Source organism: Gorilla gorilla, chromosome 3 (assembly GCF_029281585.2).
Source record: "Gorilla gorilla gorilla isolate KB3781 chromosome 3, NHGRI_mGorGor1-v2.1_pri, whole genome shotgun sequence".
Classification (NCBI taxonomy): domain Eukaryota; kingdom Metazoa; phylum Chordata; class Mammalia; order Primates; family Hominidae; genus Gorilla; species Gorilla gorilla.
The window spans coordinates 172,971,983-172,980,732 of NC_073227.2; positions in this window are offsets into that span (position 1 = coordinate 172,971,983).

Genomic DNA, 8,750 nt, shown 5'->3' on the forward strand with positions numbered 1-8,750 from the left:
CTGCATCAGAACCTAGATGACCATTTGCTGTTCTCCCCCGCCAGGACAACTCCACACAGTTGTATGGGTTGAACACTGAACAACTTAAGGAGCACTACCATGTACATTATAGGTATAGATATAGATAAAGATACAGATATAGATTATGGATATAGAAAACTTGTGTATTTGTTCCAACAAATTCCTGGCAGATATCATCAAAGTGTCTTGATGTAGGGGTGCCTTGTTCTAATTCATACGAAGGTGCCATATGGGCTTGCAGTGACTGTGTTACTCCTTCTGGTGAAGAAGGCAGATGGCTCAGTGGCAGAGAAACCTTGAAGTGGGGGACAGCAGTAGACAGGAAGTCTGTATAGGCAGATGAAAGAGCACCTGGGTCTGAGGCCTGCTTCACCACCTCCTGATACTGCATAAATTCCTCAACTTCTGAGCCTTGGTTCTTATGTGCATCATGATAGTAATACCAATATCACAGGGTTTTTGTTGTTTAGATGAAAAATGTGTGTGTGTGTGTGTGTGTGTGTGTGTGTGTGTGTGTGTGTATGTATGTAGCCTGGCCTATTTTATGCATTTGATAAATGATAGTTATTATTATTATTATAAACCAGAAGAGTCCAAGTTGAAACCAGGGTGCTTGGCAACCTGCCACAGCAGTTCTTAGCCCCCAGATAGGAAAATGACTTACAGGTGATGAAATTGGTCAAGAAATCTAATGTAACATCAAGGTGATCTATGATCAATACCCAGAACATTCAATGCTGACATTAAAGGTTTTAATGGAGCATTTATTGTTTGCTATAATGAAATTATATTGAGTTGCTAAAAGAAAGTGAATAGAATACAGCAGGATGCTCAGACAAATATCTACTGATTCATTCTTTGACTAGTTGCTTACTTTGTGATGAGCACTGGGTTAGGAGGTAGAGAAGTACAATTGAACATGTTAGTGCAGGTTAGGCTGAGGCCACAAATAGACCATACAGGCAATGCCTCAATACCATAGAAGACCGTATTTCTCATGTAGCTATTCTGAGAGGGGGCTTAGGTTGGACGATCAACTTTTCTCCCAGGTTCCTTCTGTCTGTGGCTTCTTCATCCCCAAAGACCTCAACAATATCTGCAGCTAGCCAAAGCAAGTGGAAAGAACATGAAAGAGCAAGTGGGGAGTGTTTTTATGAGCCAGAACAGGAAGCGGCCCACATTACCTCATCTCCATTGCAGAGAACCTAGCCATGTGGCCAAACCTCACTGCAAGAAAGGCTGCAAAATATACTTTAGCTTTGTGCCCAAGGAAGGAGAGAACAAATATTGTTGGGTGGCTAGTGATTACCTCAATGGAAGGACAATTTCGGGTGATGGGACCACATCATAAGATGACTGAGAATTGCTGAATGTGGAAAAAGATCCTCTGAACAAACTATGATTGGAAATTGGGAAAGAGGGGAAGGTGGTGCTATATTCTGAATAAAGTCACTGGGAAGACTATTGATATGGTGTGGCTGTGTCCCCACCCAAATCTCATCTTGAATTTTAGCTCCCATAATTCCCATGTGTCATGGGAGGGACCTGGTGGGAGGTAATTGAATCATGGGGGGTGGGTCTTTCCCATACTGTTCTCATGATAGTGAGTAAGTCTCACAAGATCTGATGGTTTTACAAAGGGGAGTTCCCTTACACACGCTGTCTTGCCTGCCACCATGTAAGATGTGACTTTGCTCCTTATTCACCTTCTGTCATGAATTTGAGGCCTCCCCAGCCATGTAGAACTGTGAGTCAATTAAACTTCTTTTCTTTATAAATTATCCGGTCTCAGGTATGTCTTCATTAGCAGCATGAGAACAGACTAGTACAACTATGAAGTGAAGAAGCAAAGAATGGTGGCTCCTCAAAGGGAATTGGCAGCCACAAGCCGACTGCCCTGTCTGTGTACTGGGTGAAAAAATGCTGTCAGCCACCCAGGGAGAGTGCCACCATCAGCGGTGCTGTTTTCTGGCACTCGGGATACCTTCCTGAGCCACCTCAGACTGGTCCAAACTAAAGTCAAGTCACCTGACCCAGGTCCTGCTGAATATGCTTCATCTGTGTTCTCTACTGGGGGTACTGGGGACTCACTGATGTTGACAAGGAGCTCTACAGGGGAAATGGATGTGATAAAGGATAGGTATATAGGTGCTGAAGGCCTCTTGATGACACATTTCTTAAACACCCATGGAAAACTGCTGGATCATCTAGACCTGCATTCTGATCCTTACAATTTATTCTGCAGATCTGTGAAGGGCAGGATTCTAAGATGGATCCCAAGATTCCTGCTCCCTGGTGTATACACCCTATATAGTCTCCTCCCCTTGAGAGTGTGTGGGACCCATTAATATGATAGGATAGTGGCTCCCTTGATTAGTTTCTGTTAAATGGCAAAGGTGCTGGGATAGTCACTCCCACTACCTTACATTAAGTAAGACTCCATCATAGCTGACTAGAGAGTCTCCTGCCAGGTTTGAAGAAATAATCTACTGTGTTGTGAGAAGGTCATGTGACTAGGACTCAAGGACAGTCTCTGGGAGCTGAGATGATCCTAGTGGATAGCCAGCAAGAAAACTTGCAACTCAAGTTCTAAGACAAAACAGCAACTGCAAGGAACTGAATTCCTCCAGCAAGCAACTGAGCTTAGAAGAGAAATCAAAGCCTTACATGAAGTTGCAGCCCCTGCCTTGATTTTAGAGAAGAGAATCCAGTTAATTCATGCCTGAATTCCTGACTGATGGACACTTTGATATAATAAATTAGTGTTCTTTTAAGTTGCTAAGTGTCTTAGTCTGTTTCCTGTTGCTGTAACTAAATACCCAAGACTAGATAATTTATTTTTGAAAAGAGGTTTATTTAGCAGTTTTGGAGGCAAGGAAGTTCAAGATCAGGCAGCTGAATCTGGCAAGGGCAACATGCTGTGTCATAACATGGTAAATGGCATCACATGAGGTGGGGGCGGCACACTGAGAGCCAACCTGGCTTTTATAACAGAACCACTCTCATGGTAACCCATTAATCCATTAACTCATTAATCCACCCATGAAGGCAAAGCGGCATGACCCAAACACCTCTTAAAGGCCCTACCTTTTACATTAGGGATTATATTTCAATGGAGGTTTTAGTGGGAACAAACATTCAAACCGTAGGGCTAACTTTGAGGTAATTTTTTACACAGCCATAGCAAACGAATAGGGGCTGCTTGGGTAAGCTACTTAACTTTTCTAAGACTCCCATCTTTTATTTTTTATTAATCTTTAAAAATGGGCATTCCTTCTACATTTTTTGTTAATTTCTAAAAATGGGCATTCCTTATAGAGGTATTGAGATAATGCACCTAAAAGTATTTTATAAATTATCAAGTTGTTAACACTGATAAAAAGGGTTTATTAATAATAGGCAGTAACATGATAAATTAACATTGACAGGAAAACAAGGAAGTAAGCATTGTTTTTAAAAAGTGTATCTAATTAGTGTTTATTTTTAGAAATTGTTCTGATCTTCCTTGCTATTTAATGTTCTATTTTTTTTCCTCCTTAGCAGAGTTAGCCAGGCCCTCTGTCTTGCATGAGATTGAGTGTGATTCTGGCGATGCAAATCAGGATGTCTCTGGGAAGAATTGCATTGTGTAGGTTATTTCTATTTGAGAAGTAGCTGCAAGAAGATTCCAAACATATTTTGCCTCAAGTCACCTCAAGTTTCTAATCTTCCTGCTGGAGCTGCCTTTGCAGTGAAAATAAGAACTGGCCTAATGATGTGAAGACAAAACCAACAGAAATACTGATGTCATTGGGACATATTAGCAGAATGGCCTTTTAATTTGTAAAATTCTCCAAAGCTATGTCTATTTGACTGGATGTAAATATAGACATGAAGTAGTTTGGAGAATTTGTTGGGGGAAGGATATGAAGAAAATATTCTCATTGGGCAGTCAACAGTGCTTTTAAAAAATATCAAAAAAATTAAAATCCCCATCATTGCTGTTGAAGAATTTGCCATCTTTATTAAGAATTAAAATTGCTCAAAAACCTTGGAAAATATTTACAAAAATACTGACCAAGGATTGGGAAGTGTATGCAAGCTAAATCCACATGCCCTGAGATTTTTTTGGCATTCAAATCACTTTTTTTTTTTTTTTGAGACGGAGTTTTGCTCTTTTTGCCCAGGCTGGAGAGCAGTTGCACAATCTTGGCTCACTGCAACCTCTGCCTCCTGGGTTCAAGCAATTCTCCTGCCTCAGCCTCCTGAGTAGCTGGGATTACAGGTGCGTGCCACTACACCCAGCTAATTTTGTATTTTTAGTAGAAAAGAGGTTTCACCATGTTGGCCAGGCTGGTCTCAAACTCCTGACCTCGGGTGATCCACCCACCTCGGCCTCCCAAAGTGCTGGGAGCCACTGTGCCTGGCCTCAAATCACTTTGGCACATACTACACACCTAATAGAATGAATGAACTTTAAAAGACTGACCATACCCAGTCTTGGGGAGGATGTGCAGGAACTGCAACACTCACACACTGCCAGTAGGAATGTAAAACAAGACAACCATTTTGGAAAAACAGTTTGGCGGTTTCTTAAAAAACTAAACACATGCCTATTATATGATCTAGCCGTTCTACTCCTAAGTATTTACCCAAGGGAAATGAATAGATATGTTCACACAAAAATTTGTACACCAATGTTCAAAGCAGCTTTATTTGTGATAGCCAAAAGCTAAAAGCAACCCAAATGTCCCTCAACAGGTGAATAGATAAACAAACTATAGTATACCCATACACTGGAATACTATTCAGGGATAAAATGGAATGAGCAATTGCTACACAGGACAATGTGCATGAATCTCAAAATAATTATGTTGAGTGGAAAAAGCCAGTCAAAAAAAAGAGTATCTACAATGTAATTTTATTTCTATAAAATTCTAGAAAATGCAAAGTAATCTATGGTAACAGAAAGTAGCTTGATCGTTGCCTAGGGATCAGGGAGTGAACATAGGGGTAGGAGGAACAGGTTACAAAGGGACAAAAGGAAATATCGGGCGTGATGGATGTGTTCATTGTATTGACTGTGGTGATGATTACACAGGAGTATCTACATGTCAAAACATCAAGGCATACTTTAAATATGTGCCGTTTATTTAATGTCAATTATACCCAATAAATATGTTAAGAAAAAATTATTTTCTCACGCATAATTGAAGTTTTATTCTCATAATAAAATTCTGAAGTGGTTAGGAAAGATATGATTTTCATCTTTCAGATAGGAGAACTATGGTTGCAATGGAAAAAATAACATAATTGCAAAGGATTTAAGTTAGGACTAGAACCTTATCTATTCCAGGAATATGTTTGCTATCTGGAGCTGCCTCTGTGGTCTCTAATAGTTAAAAAGGATCTGGATCACCTCTACTTGAGTCCATGTCTCTTGGGGTATTGGTTTATCCATGGCAGCAGTTCTCAAAGTGTGATCTGTAAACCTCCTGGGGATTCCCAAGATCTTTCAGAGAGTCTGTTGAGGTCAAAACTATTTTCATAATAATACTAAGATGATATTTGCCTTATTCATGTGTTGACACTTGCCCCAGTGGTGCAAATGCAATAGTAGGTAAGCCTACTGGCTCCTTAGCACCAATCAGGGTAGTGGCACCAAACCATATGAAATGGTATGGCTGTATTCCCACCCAAATCTCTTTTTGGGTTGTAGTTCCCATAATCCCTATGTGTTGTGGGAGGGACCCAGTGGGAGGTAATTGAATCACAGGGGCAGTTACCCCCATGCTGTTCTTGTGATAGTGAGTGAGTTCTCATGAGATCTGATGGTTTTATGTGGGGCTTTTCCCCCTTTGTGCAGCACATCTCTCTCCTGCCACCATATGAATAAGGACATGTTTGCTTCCCCTTCCACCATGATTGTAAGTTTCCTGAGGCCTCCCCGGCCATGCAGAGCTGTGTGTCAATTAAACTTCTTTCCTCTATAAATTACCCAGTCTCGGGTATTTCTTCACAGCAGCATGAACATGAACTAATACAATAAATTTGTATGTTGGAGAGTGGGGCACTGCTGTAAAGATACCTAAAAATGTGGAAGCAACTTGGGAAGTGGGTAACATGCAGAAGCTGGAACAGTTTGGAGGGCTCATAAGAAGACAGGAAGATGTGGGAAAGTTTGGAACTTCCTAGAGACTTGTTGAATGGCTTTGACCAAAATGCTGATAGTGATATGGACAATGAAGTTCAGGCTGAGGTGGTCTCAGATGGAGATATCAAAGTTTTTGGGAACTAAAAGAGAGTAAAGGTCTCTCTTGCTATGCAAAGTGACTGGCAGCATTTTGCCCCTGCCCTAGAGATTTGTGGAATTTTGAACTTGAGAGAGATGAATTAGGTTATCTGGAGGAAGAAATTTCTAAGTGGCAAAGCATTCAAGAGGAAGCAGAGCATAAAAGTTTAAAACTTTGCAGCCTGATGATGTGATAGAAAAGAAAACCCCATTTTCTGGGGAGAAATTCAAGCCAGCTGCAGAAATTTGCATGAGTAATGAGCTGAATATTAATCACCAAGACAATGTGAAAATGTCTCCAGGACATGTCAGAGATCTTCATGGCAGCCTCTCCTATCACAGGCCTGGAGGCCTAGGAGGAAAAAATGGTTTTGTGGGTCAGGCCCGGGGCCCCCCTGCTGTGTACAGCCTAGGGACTTGGTGCCCTGCATCCCAGGCACTCCAGCCATGGCTAAAAGGGGCTAAGATACAGTGTGGGCCGTGGCTTCAGAGGGTGCAAGACTCAAGCCTTGGCAGCTTCCACATGGTGTTGAGCATGTGGGTGCACAGAAGTCAAGAAATGAGGCTTCAGAACCTCCACCTAGATTTCAGAGGATATATGGAAATGCCTGGATGTCCAGGCAGAAGTTCACTGCAGGGGTGGGGCCCTTATGGAGACCCTCTGGTAGGGCAGTGCAGAAGGGAAATGTGGAGTTGGAACTGCCACACAGAGTCACCACTGGGGCATTGTCTAGTGGAGCTGTGAGAAGAGGGCCTCCATCCTCCAGACTCCAGAATAGTAGGTCCACTGACAGCTTGCATAGTGCACCTGGAAAAACCACAGACACTCAACACCAACTTATGAAAGCAGCCGGGGTGGGGGGGGGGCAAGGGAGTGGCTGTACCCTGCAAAACCACCAGGGCAGAGCTACCCAAGGCTGTGGGAGCCTACCTCTTGCATCAATGTGACCTGGATATGAGACATGGAATCAAAGGAAATTATTTCAGAGCTTTAAGGTTTAATTACTGCCTCGTTGGATTTTGGAATTGCATGGGGCCTGTAGCCCCTTTGTTTTCGCCAATTTCTTCCATTTGGAATGGGTGTATTTACCCAATGCCTGTACCCCCATTGTATCTAGGAAGTAACTAACTTGCTTTTGATTTTATAGGCTCATAGGTGGAAGGGACTTGCCTTGTCTCAGAGGAGACTTTGAACTTGAACTTTTGGGTTAATGCTGGAACGAGTTAAGACTTTGGGGAACTGTTGGGAAGGAATGATTGGTTTTGAAATGTGCAGGCATGAGATTTGGGATGGACCAGGGATGGAATGATATGGTTTGGCTGTGTCCCCACCCAAATCTCATCTTGAATTGTAGTTCCCATAAGTCCCACTTTTTGTGGGAGGGACCTGGTGGGAGGTAATTGAATCATGGGGACAGTTACCCCCATGCTGTTCTGGTGACAGTGAGTGTGTTCTCATGAGATCTGATAGATTTATATAGGGTTTTTCCCCCTTTGCTTGGAACTTCTCTCTCTAGCCACCATGTGAAGAAGTACATGTTTGCTTTCCCTTCCACCATGATTATAAGTTTCCTGAGGCCTCCTCAGCCATGCAGAACTGTGAGTCAGTTAAACCTCTTTCCTTTGTAAATTGCCCAGTTTCAGGTGTTTCTTCATATCAGTGGGAAAACAAACTAATACATCATACTAGTCTCCATTATATTCCTCACTGCCAGGAACTCATAGCAAAACAAATGATTATAAAAAACACTATAATACCAAAGATATTTCCATTTAAGAACACTCTTGAAGAAGCAATAAGAATTATTGATTTTATTAATTCTCAACTCTTGAGAATCTCTGTTTTATATTCTGGGTGACAAAATGAATATTGTGTTATGTTGCATACCAAATTATGATGATTGTCTCAAGGAAAATCACTTGTGTGATTGTTTGAGCTACAAGCTGAACTAGCCACTTTTTCCCCGTGAATCACTACTTTTATTTGAAAGAATTGCTGACTAATTATGACTATTTAGATTTCGGTATTTGGCAGACATCTTCTCAAAAATGAACTAGGTGAGCCTGTTACTTCAAGGGGAACAACTAACAGTGTTGCCAATGATAACACACAAGTTTTCAAGCAAAAGTTAGAATTTTGGGAAATATGTTGACAGTTTCCCAATACTTAAAGACTTTTCTAATAAACTTATGGTGATATTAGTGAGTATAATTTTAAAATTTTATGTAATTAAATGTGTCAATACATGGAAGACTTGCATAACCTAGTGAGTCAATATTTTCCAAATGACCAGTATTGTAACATGATATTATTAACTCATGCACAAATTAGAGAGCCTTTCAAAGTAGACCAGTGGATTTTACTATGACAATATGAAAAGCTGATGAATATGCTTTTAGATTCCACACTGCAACTAATCTTTAAGATACTGTCACTTATTGAGTTTTGGTGTAGTAT